Source organism: Ambystoma mexicanum, chromosome 7p, assembly GCF_040938575.1.
Source record: "Ambystoma mexicanum isolate Mex_15411 chromosome 7p, UKY_AmexF1_1, whole genome shotgun sequence".
NCBI classification, from domain to species: Eukaryota; Metazoa; Chordata; class Amphibia; order Caudata; family Ambystomatidae; genus Ambystoma; species Ambystoma mexicanum.
The window spans coordinates 456,759,788-456,776,811 of record NC_090939.1 but is presented as its reverse complement, the minus strand read 5'-3'; the positions used below and the strand labels follow the sequence as shown (position 1 = coordinate 456,776,811).

At 43.7% G+C, this 17,024-nt stretch overlaps 1 long non-coding RNA gene across 1 annotated transcript in view; it reads right to left on the bottom strand.

The window, feature by feature from the left end:
* Nucleotides 1-578: 578 nt before the first annotated feature.
* Nucleotides 579-17,024, bottom strand: part of LOC138526587 (uncharacterized) — a 314,521-nt gene continuing 298,075 nt past the window's right edge. The window contains exon 3 of the long non-coding RNA XR_011283638.1: nt 579-1,011. This is a non-coding gene — a long non-coding RNA (uncharacterized lncRNA). The remainder of the gene's footprint in view (nt 1,012-17,024) is intronic.

The window sequence follows — 17,024 nt, the reverse complement described above, 5'->3', positions numbered from 1 at the left end:
GCATTCAGCGTACTGCTGTAAACCATGCACACACATATCTCCGAGCACCAACACCCTGACTTTCTCCACTTCTGCCATCTTCACCACACACAGTCTCTTTCAACACAAATCCACAACCTCGACATCTGATTGGCTGATCCGTACAGGCTTTTTTCCATGTTGGATTTCCTGGAAAAACCTGGATGTAGCACGCCCTGTCCACGAGCAGCCGCGGTGTCCGTGGACGGCGTCCACTTTACTCTCTGTGCCATTGCCTCATTGCATACAGCTAAGCAATCACACAATACGAATAACGTCCTCAGAACACCCCCATTTTGTGAATTTTCAAACATTTCAGGACAATTATCATTTCATTATTCAACATATTAACATTACAAATATTAAACTTTCATCTTGTACTCTGCACACAATGCTATGTTTCTCCATTAGTAGCTCAGTATACTAGATAGAATCCCATAATACAAAGCTATTAATATCAATGCATCGTTCAAAGCACTAATAACGGTATGATATTTATTGCAATATCCTTGACACTTTTCTCGCAACATTGTAATAAAAATCCCTAGTACACAAAAAATTTCATGAAAAGTACATACACATGTGATGTCATCAGTAATTTCATCAATGACATTTGCGATGTCATCTTTGATGTGCTGGGTGTTAGTCTTAGCAGTGCACGGTGGTGGCGCAAGTTATTTTTTATAGCTTACCATAACTTGCGATTTTCAGGGGTCTTTCGGCTGTACTTAAAACCATAACGTCCTTTAAACAAACTTTTTTTAATATCACGCAAACAATATACAAACATGGCGTGCAAAAACCAACTTCTACAGATGGCTTTACACAGAATGTTGCAAAGTAAGAATTTATGCTCGTTCACAGTGAAGGTCAGCTGCTTCCATTTTTTTCTCGGGACCCGGAGAGGCTCACGAAGCCGACTATAAGGTTGTATTGTGTTTTGACCTTGACAGACAGAGATTGTGATGAAAGTCTTCTCTTGAAGGAGTGTTGCTAAAACGTAAGAGAAGATAAGGATGAAATTTATGAAACAAAACCACTTTTATATATTATATCACTATGCGAAAGATCGTTGGCACACGCGGAGTCGTATTTTGGGACTGCACCACTCGTAGACAATGGAAATTGCAATTGTACTGTAAGTAACCCTTTAGATTATTTTATACCAAATATAATTACAATAGCGCAGCATTAAAGACCGCTCAAGTTGAACTTGTTCATTGAAAGTGGCATAATGTTTTCTACCGCGCACTATCACTGCCGAATTGATCCCCTGTTGTTTAGAGGGCTCTGAAAAAGGCAGACGACACAGGGTGGGTTAATATAAATAATTTAACCGGTCTATAGGCGGTTAAGCGCTCTACTCGCTGTGCCACTTCACTGTAGCCTGTCAAGTGGCCCAGCGAGTACAACGCTCGCTTTGACATCCGTGCACAGCTTACTAACGCAAGTTCGAATCCCGGCAAGGCCAAACTCAGCCTTTCATCCTTCCGTGGTCGATAAATGAGCACCACACACCGTGGTTAATAATAAGCACCGCTTAGATACCTCACGGTTCTTAGCGCTATATGAATGGGAAAATGTTATTATTTTATTATTAACATACTCCGTTGAACTATCTTCGATAGCAAATAGTTTCACGCCCTAATAAATAAAATGATGATTTTTAATGAAGATCGGCTGGTGAGACTAATTTATGTTTTTTAAAACAGGTATGTGGCCCCATTTTGCCTATGTCACGATTTACAGACTTCAGTGGATGGGGTCTTCAACTGCCAGGTGCAGGTCCAAATATGCAACTTCATGACCCTCACCATTTTATGGGACAATCGCCAAGGACCAATATGCCCTTACGCAGTACTAGCGGCTACAAACAACATACCAACCAATAGGGTGGTCTAATGGCTCGTTTTTGGAGCAACCTTCCGATTATCAGAGCGACCATTTACTGCTTTTATCATAAACCAACAGCCTATCTACCGCAAAGGAACAACGCGTGGCTCCAAATAAACTTTTGCTGATCGACAGCAGAGACAATAGCAAATCGCTGAATATTCACTAAACATTTCATGTGAAATAAATGTACTTTACCAAATGTACAATCCTGCTGTTTACTTTTAAACCACAGTTTCATATTCCGAATTGTGGCGCACTGAGTTGTAAGCTGATTTAACACCCTCTGTACCGCAAAGGAACATCGTGTGCCTCAACATGAACTTTTGCAGATCGACAACAAAGACAAATGCAAATTGCTAAATATTCTCTAAACATTTGATGTCAAATAAATGTACTTTACAAAATTTACAATCTTGCTGTTGCTTATAAATCACTGTTTCATATTCTTCTATAATTGTGGCGCGCTGTATTGTGACATAATATGTGTTGTCTTCCGGGTTCTGTGTAAAGTCCCTTAGGACTGGAGAGGACTAGGCGCGTTTGATGACCCACCCTGTAACGTCACAGAGAGAGGCGGGGAATATGAATGCTTTGATAATATCAGGCTTAGGGGCGGGAGATATGATTTAGTGTCGCAAAATCAAGTCAGCCAGGTCAATAGCGCCAGTCATAGGATTATCACATAATGTCGGCGCACACCAGCCGGATTTATTGTTTCTTTAGTGGACAACAAGTCGGTTGACGCCCATAGGAAATTGTACTATTAGCGGACAAAAGGAGTGGTCTTAAAACACTTTCACCTTGACAACGAACAATACAAACAACGTTCTCAGAACACCCCCATTTTGTGTAATTGCAACCATTTTGGGACACCGCTAGTGTTCTTAGAAAACATTCAACTAGACAGATTACAATACGGACAGCGTCCTGAGGACACCCCCAGTTTGTGTATTTACGAACAATTAAGTACACCGCGAGTGTTCATAGCTCATTTTTACCTTCCTTGCGAACAAAAATGACACATACTCCGTCCTCTAAACACCCCACCATTTAGTTTACTTACAAAATGTCAGAACAGCCGTGTTCTCCGCGGACAAATCGAACGCAACAAAAACGTTTAGCACATAAGAAAACAAAACATTGAACCTATCTCATACTCCCCCACCCTCCCCAAACACTCTTACACACCAACACAGGGCACTAAGTACAATTTTTTATCCACATTTCACCGCGCTATACGCGGTCGACGGCGAATACAAGATGGCGGACGCCACAGAAAATCTGACGCGCTCCACGCCCCTCGCGGTCCAATCAGCGAACACGTCACATGTCTGCGGACATGACGCAAGGCCATGGGCCAATCGGGGTGCTGTCCGCGGAGCGAACAGGGAAGTCCGTCCGCGAAGCGAACACAGATATCACTAATTTTTTTGCCTTACATTTTGGTCATTTTTTAAAAAACTACTGGACGGATTTACACCAAATTTGCAAAAGCACGCTTTCGGGACCAGGCCGCCACTCCTGCCGCAAATTTGGTGTAAATCCATCCAGCGGTTCGGGCTGTAGCCGTGCGCAAAGTTTTTTCCCATTCAGTCTATGGGCCATATACTTTTATTGCAAAGTTTGGTGAGGATTCGTCCAGGGGGAACGAAGTTATAAGCCACCCAAAAAGTGCTCTTCCTATGGAAACACCAACTTAACCATAACTACATGGCCACTATTGTGGCCATGTAATGATTCATCTTTTAATATCTTTCTGATAAGAACATGACATTGATATATACATAGGTGCAATGAGAGCATACTTATGTGCACACTAATAAATATTGAGTTAGAGATACCAATATAGGGTTATACATGTGATCCATTTGGTAATATCGCTATGATTAGAATATGATATTGGGTGCTAAGGCTCCAAACTCATGCATGAACCATTAAAATGAGTTTTGAAACCTACACATGGAAGAAAGTGTTCTATAATCATTGAATAGAGCAACTTTAATGTTTCTTTAAATATGAAGTGAATAAGTAGTCATACGGACCTCATGTACAGTGTTGAGTGGTCCTCAAGGCTGATATTGGACATACATTTTACAAAATGCAAACAAATCTACATGGCACATGTTTGTGCCACAAATATAATGTAACATAATCAGAGAATACATTATAATTCACACAACAATTGTTAAGTGAGATGTATGATTCATAAAGAAGCAATAAAACCATTAAGAATACATACGCATTGGCAATTGTCACAAGAAAGGTGTTGCAGAAGCAGGCAAAAAAAGAACAAAAACATTGGTATTGGTATTAGATGTATTTCAATATATCTCTGAACTTAGTCGGTGAAACACCGGTGTTTATAGAAGTTGAGACAGTGCATTGTTAGGTATAACATCATCATGCTATGATGAGAGGAGGTGTGCCCCCTATTTGCCAAACCCAGCCTAACATTTCCGATTAGTGAGTATCAAAGGGTGAGTTGGTCCTGAAGCGCCATATAACAATTAAAATGCATACCGATAGAGAGGAAGAGAAAGCTGAATGGCCAGAAGAAAACACCCTCAAAACGGTGTGAAGACCTTAACCAATCAATTAGATTCTCTCTAATAAACTCACCAGTTCAGTCTGTATTAGGCAACCAATTCCTATAAGCAAGGGTATAAAGGGCAATCAATACATGCCTGGTAAACATACTTTAGATAATGTGGCTAGAAAAAATAAAACAAAATAACGTACCCTGTCCATAATCTGCACATGGAATTGAAATGTGTAATTATTATCAAGTCCTTTACAATAGACCATACGCGCAGTCCAAAACAGAATAAATCCAAATCTGTGTGAGAAAACAGATAGTGTAGGTCTAAAATGTCATGTCCCTTCTCTTCAATAATAGGCCAGTGCCAAATTGAAATAGATCATAGCAAATTCAATGTTACGAACTAGTGCATAAGCAATAAGAGTCTTGACTTAAGCAATCGATGATGAGAGAAATTATGAATTTCTAATCAATTCTGGGTTAAATCCCTATAAAGATAGCAGGTAGACGTTGCTGTAGGCATAGTCACCAAATTGTCCAGCTGTGTTTTAAACCAAATTGTAAAATAATGAACCTGAAAAATCCAAAAATCGTGTGGTTTACCTAATCCCGTACAGAGCAACATATCCTGGATTCCACTGAGAGACGGCATTTCATGCGTGTGTACGAGCGCAAGCGCCATTATTATGGTCACTCCAAATCAACTTCATTAGCATGTGGTGTCATGCATCCAACGCCGGAAGTGCGTGCAGAGTCACACACTATTTCTTTCTGATGTCATTTGTTTACAACAGTAACGCAGTGGCGCGTTGAAGATCCAAGAAGTATAATAATGTTGAATCATCCTGTTATTGGATGCAACTGTGCAATGCCAGTGTTGTATCCAAGTGTAAATAAGTACAGACACCTTATGAAGAGTGACAACCTAATTGAGCAAGATGTGATAACAATGTAGCTCGTGCCCAATAACTCGAAGGGATCATGTTAAGAAAATAATATAATGGTGACATGAATGGAACCAATAGACAAAGTAAATCTTAAAAATGAGGAATAACATTCAAATGGGCACTGTCAATAAAGTTCAGGAAATGGATGGGCTCTAGGCAACCGTGATGTGAAGAAATTGATTATTGAAAGTATAATCACTAAGCAAAAAGCCTCAGCAATGCAGGGAAATGTAGGATGAGCTTGGCAAACATAGGAATTGCAATGCCCCCTCCCACCGAATAGTGGTTAATAAATAAACTGACCATTGAAACGAAAACTTGATCATAGTTTCACATTTGATACAATTGCATATATAACTGAATTTAACATACAAATACACTAATTTCACGGTCTGTATTCAGACCTTGTTCAGTACAGCATAGAAAACCTTTACATTTGCTCTCATTTGTCTCAGTTTTAGTTTTACTTGTAGCTCTCATTAGCCCAACAAATTTAATTTCTGATTTATTAGAAAATTGATGACATTTTTGCCAATGAACTGCAAGCGGTACCAGTTGGTCCTGGCTGCTAAAACTAGAGATGTGTTCCCTAATCCTAATCTGGAGCTGCCGAATAGTGCTACCCACATAAACCTTGCCACAAACACAAATTAATGCTTATACCACTTGTGTAGTCCTGCAATTGATGATATCCTTAATTACAATTGTGGTACCAAACAAATCAGAAAAAAGAGAACAATCCGGATTTGCATGTTTGCACATTGTGCATGTGCCACATTTATGAAAACCAGCCTTGGGTTTGAGCCAATTCGTACTCTCTCCTCTCATATGTTTGGTAGTGTTCAAATGTGAGGGACTGAGATGAGCTCTCGGTGTACCTGCAATTGCAACAATGTTTCACTATGGGTACGTGCAGACAATGTGAGGATTTATTCATAGTTGGAAGGCTGACCGCTCCCACTGTCGCAGATGTCCATTGAGCCTTTCAAGTGTATCTACCTGTGTCTCGTAGCGAGGGATCCAGACGCCTTTTCTCTCCTGGGTTTGGCATCTCGTCAGGTTCGGCTTGGTCACGTGGGGAGGGACCGTGTTTGAGGCAGAATTCTGCACAATTAATATTGCTTTTCCACTGTGTGTCTGGTTTAATTTGCAGGTGTGACCTTAACGTTGGTGCGCGGAGTGCGAGGTTGCAACATCGTGCCTTTGATGCTTTGTTCTTGGAATGTGGGTTTGCAACATTGCGACCATGGCTGGTTGTTTCACCGGGCCCATTCTGCAGGATCAGCAACCAGACTCTTGCTTTGTTAATGTCCACGGGAGCTCTTGTTTGAGGCCTACTTGGGCCTGGTGCATAAGTGGTCCGTTTGGTGCATAGGTGCTTTAGGTTATAGTAGCATATAGTTCCATGACCAGTATCGTGTCTTCATTATATTTCTTATGGTGGTAACTGGTTTCAAGAGAAGCGTGAGCAAGCTTTGTAGATGAGTTCATGACGCGTCTTGCGTTTCTGCATTCTGAAAGCCTATGTAAAAATAATAAAGATGCACGTCCGTGAATATGCCTGTCGCCTACGTCATAGCACTGAGTATATTCTTCGTGTAGATCGGTGTGGGAATGTCCAGTGTGTATATTTGTACAGATGTGCTTCCCGTTGTCTAGGTCGTCATGGCATCTCTAACGACGTGTAGATTTTAGTCTAGTTGGTCCGTGCCGCAGGTGTCGGCATGGCCAGTGCGGGCTGTTGGGCAGGCAGATGGACACATCCGTATGTTCCTGTACCAGGGTATTTGGTCGTCTGGTAAATGGACAAACTCTTCTCGTGGCGGGTGTCTGGGTCGTGACCCTCTAGGCCAAGCGCGAGAGGTGAAGGACGGGAGCCTGGTCTTCCATTCTCCCACTTCAGTCCCCCCTCTGGTCGACTTGTCGACCACAAACATATCCTTCTCGTTATCTCCTCTTACTCGCCATATCTTAGTTATTCCTCCTAGATGTCCATAATGGTTTACATGATCTTCAAATGACCAATACATATATTCACAGGTTCCTCCAGGAGTACAGTATACTCATTTCCCTATGTAACTCCTGGGGTTTCTTGGGTTCTCGATCTTCACTGATGGTGGGTCTAGATGGTTGGTGATGATTTGGGTGCGCAACTTCTCCCTCTCCTGTATTATCACACCTGTATGTTGGCCGTCATCTGCTGGCATCAAGGGGTGCATTCCCACCATTTCGAGCAACTCGTCAGTGGTACGTGCCTTCCGGGCCTTCCAAAATCTAATTATGATCAGCGTAGCTCCAGCCAAAATAGTACAACCCACTATTATTTTCAGTCCATCCGACAGCCAGGATGGCATCCATGACCATAATAGTGAAAACCAGCTCTTATCCTTGTTTACACCGTTACTTTCATCCATCATTTTGGAGTGCATCTGGGCCAATTGTGAAACTGCTTCCGTCAGTGTACCATTATCAGCATCGTTGGCAGGTATGAACGTGCAGCATGATTGTCCTATCTTTGCACAAACTCCTCCTTCCATTGCTGTGAGAAGGTCCAATACATATCTGTTCTGGAGTGCTACCATCCTTATAGCTCGCAGCTCCTCTTTTATTGCGTTAAACCCATTTACTGTAGAATTGATGGTCATCATTAGTTCCCATCTAGTTATTTGGAGCCATTTCGCGTTTGCGTAAGCCTGCAGTCCCGGGTGTATTATTGAGGAGAAGAACATTGCTGCTCTGCTGAATAGTCTGTGTTCTGGCGGTATGGAGGTTAGTGCCGTTTCCGACCTTCCCCACAGGTAATTTCCTGTCAGTGGCTCTCCTTGTCTTTTTCTTCTATTTAGGACAGTATCATTGCTGTTGGTCCTGTTCCCTTGCTCCTCCTGAAGTGGTGCAGATCTCTTTTTTCTCTTGTCCCCTTCATCCATTTTGGGAAAGTTCGCCACATTGACATGCTTCTTAGGTACCACTGGTGATGGTACATTGACGTGCACCATTGTGCAAACACCATTCCACAGGGGGGGCAGTGTATGGTATGCCTTTTCTCCACAGGCCCAATAATGGTCCATTATTACTGCTGTTCCTGCTCCCCCCTCAGGTAACTCCATCACACTTGCACAATTGGTGTTATATCCTACGTCCACCTCTCCTTTATGCTGGTAGCATACCTTGGGCGCAGTCAGCGGTAGTATTGTTATTGGGTCTTCATCTGTTTCTACCCACGTGAGCATTGGTACATACTTGATCCACGTCGTCCAACATCGGTGATTGTGTGCCTCGATAGTTGAGATAGTTTCTTTTGTTATCATGTTGCTGCCAATCACTCCTATCTCCCAGCTGTTGTCCAGATACACCTTTCCTGTTATCGTCACCAGCGGCCTCTCCCAACATCCTTGTTTACCCGGAACTTCAGTGGCGTACCAATCACATGGTAGATACTGCAGTGTTACTTTCTTTGTTTCTCCTTTTGCAGGGCCACTTGTTATGTATCTGAATGCTTCAGCATGTAAACTGCTCTTCTGGTAACTCAAATAGGTCTTGAGGAAGTTGTTTTCATATGAATATGAGTCTCGTGTTTTCCATGTCATGTGCACTACCGTCCCTTGAAATCTTCCTTTCGTTTGGAACAGTGCCAAGTATATTATGCACTGTGCTGTCTTTTCATCTATTTCTGTGGCAACAAATGTTCGTGAAGCACTCATGGCGTATGGTATTAATGAGCAAACGTAGCAGCTGTCCTCAGTTGTCTGCTTACCAATGCGGGTCATGTGTTGGTACCATATGTTGTTTGTGACGTGTGCTGAATCTTGTATATAATTATCAATACCTTTATTGTCTGAGTATGTGCTGCGTTTAACTCTATTTTGCTTGGGTGCAAGGTTACTACTATCACCTGACGTAACACCTGTTGCAGCAGGGGACGGGGGTATATTAGGTTTAGGTGCAGCAATAAAATTAATAGCATAGCTGTACTGCCATACAGAGGCAGCCAAGAACCCGGTGATCATCAAAATCCCTATTACTTTTATTACATATGCTAATCTCACCGGCATTTTGCTCTTACCTTGCTGCAGTCCTGGCAGCGTATTCTTGCGACGTTAAAGTTGCCCGCCTGAAAATTCTCAAAATGCTTGTTATTAAATGTTAGTTGTTTGTTTCCTTTAAGCTCTCCCTATCAAATAGTCATTCAGTGCCCAGGCGAAGAGCTGTTCCCACGCTACTCTAAGTGATCTGTCTCTTAGGATCGGCAAGTATGGGCGGAGGTGGGGCATGGAATATTCTATGGCCAAGAGGAATGCTGTGTAGTAGACACGCACCCTTCTCCTTTTTAGGTACGTTGGCCTTTTTATTTCGTATACAAATTGGTGTGACAATTCTTCTGGGTAGTTATCGTCTGGGAGTACCATCTACACCTGGGCAGTGAACTTGTTAGTAAGCTATTTTCTTAACAATACAATAATACGCAGTTCCTGTATGTGCGAGAGAAAAAGAGAACATTCACATGTTTACATGTGTATTTGTGAGGCAATGTCTTTCAGTTCAGTTATAACTATACTTGGGGGTCAATGGGCGGGGGGTTTGGGCTCAGATGGCGGAAGTATTTTTACTCTTTGAGCGTGTGACCATGGGGTGGGCAGTATGGGGATCACCCCTTTCTTCGTCAGTTATTGTCTCCGGGGAAGCTGGGTAGTGACACGGTAAGGGAACAATTGGGTCGTTGTCTGTGGTAGAACTTCCTTCCTCTGTCGGGGATGTTGTTGCTGTTCTTCCACTGGACCTGTCGTTGGCGCTGGGGCGGGTCTGCAGTTTGTAGATCTTTACATCATGTAGGTGGTTCCAGGCACGCTTGTCTTTTAGTTTTACTGCTCTTGTTGATACGTCCTCTACCAGATGGGGGCCAGTGAACCGCTTATCGTTCCACTTCCTATTGAAATTGCGAAGTAGCACGTGGTCACCTTTGGCAAGTTTGCACAAGTTCTCCTTTTCCAATTCTGTACTGGCGCCTTCTTCTTGATTGCTGGTAGACCCGCCCCGTGTGCGCTCGAGCTGTTGAGACACAAACACAACACTAGTAATCAAAGAAGACACATATTGATACATTTCATCACCTAACACACTTGCTGAACTTTCGTGGTCAGTGAATGCCCTTGACATTGGCGTTAGGGGAAGGCGCATTTGACGTCCAGTAACCACCTCGTGAGGGGTGAGGTGGTGGTCGGACCCTGGCCTATTCCTCAATTCAAATAGGGCTAATGGAAGGCAATACAACCAGCTTTTCTTTGTTGTTTGTTGTATTTTTGCAATTGCCTCCTTCAATAGGCCATTCAGGCGTTCACATACACCGTTAGCCTGTGGGTGGTATGCACATGCAAATTTATGTTTTATGCTCAGCAAGGATGTGATATGCTGGAACATTTCGTTTGCGAAATGTGGGCCATTGTCTGACCTTAACACCTCCCACACTCCCACCCTGGGGAAGACCTCCCTTACTAGGAATTTGGCTGCTCTAAATGCATCTGGGAGTGAACAGGGCCCTGCTTCAATCCACCTAGAGAATGGACATACTACTACAATCATATACCTATTACCTTGACATATGTTGATCATATCAACATAGTCAAAGTGAAGGTGCCGAAAAGGTCCCTCTGGCCGGGGTATGGTACCTCTTATCACCTTTAGGGTATGACCGGCCGTAAACTGCTGACATGTGAGACAATTGCTGATAAAATTCGACACATGAGAATTTAACTCGGGACAGAACTAATCTTCTCTAATTCGTGCTGCAATTATTTCCTTGCCTGTATGGGGTGGGTGATGTAATTGGCTCAGGGCGGTGTTTAAAAGTGCCAACGGTATTACAACTTTCCCAGTGCCACCCTGGCGCCATAGTGCGTCGGTTGGTGACATTGTACATCCTCTTTTTACCCATATTTCTTTTTCGGCCATTGGTGCAGCCGCTTGTAGCTCCATAATCTGTGTGGCTGGAAGATGGGTGTACCCTTCTCTTATCAACATCTCCCTAGCCATTCCCCTCCCTCTCCCTCTCTGTGAGTCTGTGGGGTTCCATATCTCAACAAAGTATGCAGCATATTTCGCATGTGCGTCTGCTGCTGCATTCCCTTTTGAGACGTGAGCTTCACCATTGGTGTGTGCGGTGCATTTTACTAGGGCTAGTTCTTGGGGGTCGTTTATTACTTCAATTAGTTCAGCCAATAAGAGGGCATGTTGCACTGGAGTGCCATCAGCTCTCCTAAACCCTCTTCCTCTCCATTTTGATAGCCCTGAGTGGACAGTGGATGTAACATATGCACTGTCGGAATATATGGTTACTCGCTTGTCAAAACTTTCCTTCAATGCCAATATTAGTGCAACCAGTTCCGCGGCTTGAGCAGAATAATGCTGTGGTAATTGTACACATTTCATAGCCACACACACCGGCGCCTCCATCATTTTTACCACTGCTGCCCCAGTCCTCCGTATCCCATCTCCTTGATCAATAGTTGATGACCCATCAATAAACAAAAGCTCACCTCCATCTAGTGCGTTTTCTTCAACTTTTCTAGTACACGAGTACATTTCAGTTATTTGGGTGCAGTCATGGGCGTAATCTCCCTCCTCAATTACTTCTGCTAGGAACCTTGCAGGGTTAACCGTGCTACATCTAACAATTGCTAGTTCAGCTCTAGACAAAATGATCTCATAACCTGATGCCCTCTGCGTTGTTAGTGTGGACTTAGGTTTATTCAATATTGCAAATAGTGCATGTTCCACAAACAGTGTAGTTGGACACCCCATGGTTATTGCTGATGCTTTTTCCACTGCAAAAGCAGCTGCAGCGAGACCTTGTTCGCAAGGGAAGTGACCTAACATCACAGGGTCTAAGTGACCGCTGTAAAATGCTACTGGTTTATAGCCCATGCTCGTTTTTTGGTCCAATACTGCTTTGATCACTGCTGAGTCGCAATGTGAAAATATAAAAAATCGTCGCTCATAGTCTGGGGATGCCAGTACCGGAGCAGTTGATATCGCGTCTTTCAATTCATCAAAGGCCTCCCTCATTTCCATAGTCCACCTCAACTTTTTCTCCCCTTTATTGGCTTCCCTCAAACCCTCAAGCAGGGGTCCTATGTATGAACTGTAATCAAATACCCATGCTCTACAGTAGTTGCACAGCCCCAGAAATTGCTGCAGTTCTCTCACAGTCTGTGGCATTGGAGTGCTTAAAATGGCCTGTGCTCTTTGTGGTGCAATCTTTCTTCCATGTTGGGATATCAGTTGGCCAATGTAAAGTACCTGTTCCTGACAGTATTGTATCTTATCCATGTCTACCTTGTACCCTTTTTCAGCCAATATCGTCAACATTTTTAAGGAGTCCTCTCTGCATTTACTTTCGTTTGTACTGCAAATTATTATGTCATCCACATACTGTAACACTGTGCTTTCCACTTCAACGTTACCCAAATCCATCTGTATTACTCTATTGAAAATTGAGGGTGATTCACAATACCCCTGTGGCAATCTGGTATGTTTCCACTTTGTATTTCGGTAAGTGAAGCTTGTCAAATCTTGTGAGTCTGGGTGTAATGGTATTGAGAAAAAAGCATTTTTAAGGTCAATCACTGTAAACCGTGATGCTTCTGCTGGAATGCCACACAATATTGTGGCCGGATTTGCTGTTACTGGATACTCTGCTTCTACTATGTTATTCAAGGGCCTGAGGTCCTGTATGAAGCGCCAAGACCCCCCTTTAGCCTTGCGCACTGGGTACACAGCCGTGTTACATGGTGACTCTGAGGGGACCAATATGCCATTGTTTATAAGGGCCGTTATGGTTTCATATATGCCCTCATCGGCCTCTTTTGACAGTGGGTACTGTTTCACTCTTGGTAGTATGGCACCTTTTTTCAATTTTATCCTTACACCCCCTATGCTTTTTATGCATCCCACGTCATAAGGGCTAATAGTCCATAATGATTTGGGCACCCTTGACATATCCTCCTCAAAGAAGGGGACTGGGGTGCATGCGGGTGCCTCAAGTGCCATTGCAATTTTCTGTGCTATTTGTTTGTGAGCCACTCTTAGCCATATTCCTACACTCATCATGAACACCATTTCACCTTCCTCCTTTTCTTCTGAGAACAGCTCCTCATCTGACACCTGGGTCAGCCTACATCCTTCTGCTAGTGCTATCACTGCCCTCCATGCTCTCCCTTCTTTATCTTGGGCATGTACAGCAATATAATCAGCTGTTGCAATAATGCTCTCAATGTCCATTACAAACACCTTTCCTTCTGGTTCATTAACAGGTGTTTCTGGTCGGAACAGATAGGCTGCTGGCCTCCTCCATATCTTCCCTTCTATCCCTGGCATCCATGCAAACGCCATGTCTGTTCCATACTGGAATAGCTCGCCATCTACTGGCTCCGCCCTAATCACTGTCTGTCCACAGTATGCTTGCATAATCTGTCGTGCTGCGAGCATGTTAATCCCTGGAGTAGAGCAAATTATGCCATCCTCTGTAAAGGAGATCGTCATATTCAACCTGTTCATTATGTCCCTCCCCAGTATATTCACTGGTGAGGCACTATAATATAAAAGTGGAACCGACAGATCATAATCCCCAATAGATAAGGGAACGTTATCAGTGAAGGGAACCAACCCTTTAGCCCCAGAAAATCCTTGGGTGTTCATGGCTTCGCCTGACATCTTAAATTTACCTTCCCTTATGCAAGACCGGGTTGCCCCGGTGTCAACAAGGAATGATAATTTTTTGTCACCTATCGTTACCTCTATGCGTGGCTCCTCCGCACTATTAGGTGTTACTGACAGGATGGGACACACCAAGGCCGTCTGTGGGCTGTCCTATTGTGGGTACAATGATTGGCCATTCCCTGTGTAAGGGTTGTGTCCCAAGACCGTCACCCTACCCAATTGCGTTTGTTGAGTTTGGGGTTGCTGTGTTAGCGCTACTTGTTGTTGTGGCAGTGGCTGTTGTTGTGTTATTTGTTGTTGTTGTGGGTCACTTCCTTGTTGTAACGTCTGCTGTTGTTGTACGCCCTGCTGTTCTTGTGAGGTCCTAGGTTGTGCCTGTTCATTCCATGCTGGTGTTCCTGGCCTGACCCTACACGTACGTGACATGTGTCCTAATAATCCACAACTCCAACACACGGGTGGTTCCCTGCTTTGCCATGGGAAGCTCCCTGTGTTGTCCTGGTATACTGGTTGCCCTGTGGGGTAGGAATTTCTAAGTCCTCCCACCTGCTGTTGGGCATTATATCCGTATCCTCTCCCTCTCATAAATCCTCCTCTCCCCCTATTATAACTATAATACCCAGCTCCATGCATTGGGTACCCTCCTCCCATGTTTGGTGCGTGTAATTGCAGTGGCGGGACTTGTGTTATAGTCTGTGGAGGTGCTATTTGAGCAGGATCTTGTGCAGCCACTACTTGTGTGGGGCTTTGGGCCATTGGTGTGGGCGTAGTTATTAGTGCCCCTTCCATTGTGTATTTAGTAAGTTTTTTCTGTACTAGTTTAGCCTCTTCTGTTTTCCTGTCCTCTTCCTTTTGTTTCATTTTTCCTTGCCATGTCCTGCAGTGATGTACTATAGTCAGTTGTATTTCTGGCCATGGTTTTGCTTCCATTCCCACTACTTTCTTTAGTTGTTTCTGAACTCCTTCTGGGAGCCCTTGTACTAGTATATGATAAAATATGGCTGGTGTTTTGTCCCATTGTTCTCTAGTTTCCATGCGCCACTTCTCTTGGATATCCTGGATATAATCAACAGGATCCTCATTCTCACGCATCTTACGGGAAGTAATTGCTCCTATGTCTGATGTGTCTGGGTACTGTACTCTCAGTGCCTGCCATAGCGCATGTCTGCAGTTTGCAAATGGTGCCCCATCATGCGATGTGTTTGTTATTGTTACCCCATGGAATCCCGCTCTCTTCCAAATGTCATCCGCTCTATCCCCTAATATTGATATGAACAGGCCCTTTACATCTCCTACTGCTAGTTTCTGTCCTGCGGTGTGTTTTTCCATTTCATATATCCACTTACCCGCACCTCCACTTAGTGATGGGAGCCTACATTTTATATTTTCTTTATCCGTATGCTTCCAAGGGACGTACTGTGGTCTAACCCCTCCTCTCTCCAACAGTGGCATTACGTTGTGTCTTGTGTCACCCTTTACGTTCCATAATATCGAGTCCTCACACCCCTCCTCTTCTTCCGGTTCCTTTACCTCTTCAATTCCGTCCTTATTACCCCTGCTCCTAACTCCTTCTCCATCCTTTCCCCTTTCGTCATTTCCTGTATTTAATGTGGGCGTGTTTATTTGTCTGTCTTGCCTGCGACTAGGGAGGTCTCTAAGCCGACATGCATAGGGTGTCAGTTCGTCCATGAAGGGCGCGAGCTTTATTCTGCGCAGCGAGCGTGCGGTGGTTGAGCATGTAGGGTGCGATGGGGGAGGGCGTGATGGAGATGGGGATGGTGTGGTTTCATGGGTTTGTCTTTCCACTAGTCCTTGCACTCCCTCCTCACTTCTCTCCAGGTCCTCCCTTCTCCTACTGATCTATGGTGAGTCTACGTTTGTTCGAGTGAGGTATAGCTTATCTAAGCTTTCCCTTTCACTCTTTCTTCCTTCTCTCTCCACTCCTTCTTCCTCCTCACTGCAAAAATCATTCATAAATGGCACCCCCCACTCTGCCTTTTTCCCTTTTATTGTTACTGTCTCTAAGTCTATTAGGTCTATTTCTCCTTTTCCTTTGTTACCAACTGCTCCCCCTAGTGCTGATGTTGTTGCTACTTCTCTACTTCTATATACATCCCCCCATCTTTCACTCTCCCTACTCCTCCCTTCTCTTTCCCCTTCACTTCTCTCCTCCATCTCCCTACTATTTTCCTCCCTTTTCCTTTTCAATTCCTCCATCACTTCGTTGCTCATCTGTTCCAATATTCTTTCATTCTCTTTCTTCCTTTCCCATTTCACTCTTTCTCTCTCTACTATACTTTCTATTACTTTCCCCTCTTCATATTTCTTAGCTATCTCTGATAGTACCCTCCTCTTCCATATTGCCATTTCCTTTTCTCTTTCTTCTTCTTCCTTCTTCTTCTCTCTCAACACTACTCTTGATACCCTGTCTGCTGCTGCTTTTACCCTTTCAGCTTCTCTCCTTTGCTCCTCATTTCGTTCCCTTAATTTTTCCAATTCGTTCTTACCTTCTTTCCTTTTCCTCACTCTCTCTCTTTCCTCCCTCTCAAGCTGTTTGATCAATTCATTCTGCTCATCCCTTAGCTTTGCTAATCTTTCCTCTAAAATCTCTTCCTTTTGCCGTAATAGCTCCTCCCCCCTCATTTCACTCTCTCTTGCACTATCCTTGTCTGTTCTCTTTACTACCTCCCTCTCTTCTCCAGTTAGTGAACCTCGTAATTTTAATAATATCTGTGCAGCTACCCACTCATCATTTCCTATCTCTACAGTCTGCTCTTCTCCAATCCTCCCCTCCCCCACTGGCATCTTCCCATGAGCCACATATGGTGGAGGGCTGTATGCCGGGTTCGAGTATCCTTCAGCCGCCCTTAACTGTCCTTCTATTTCTCCTAATTCTCTTAAAGGGTACAACC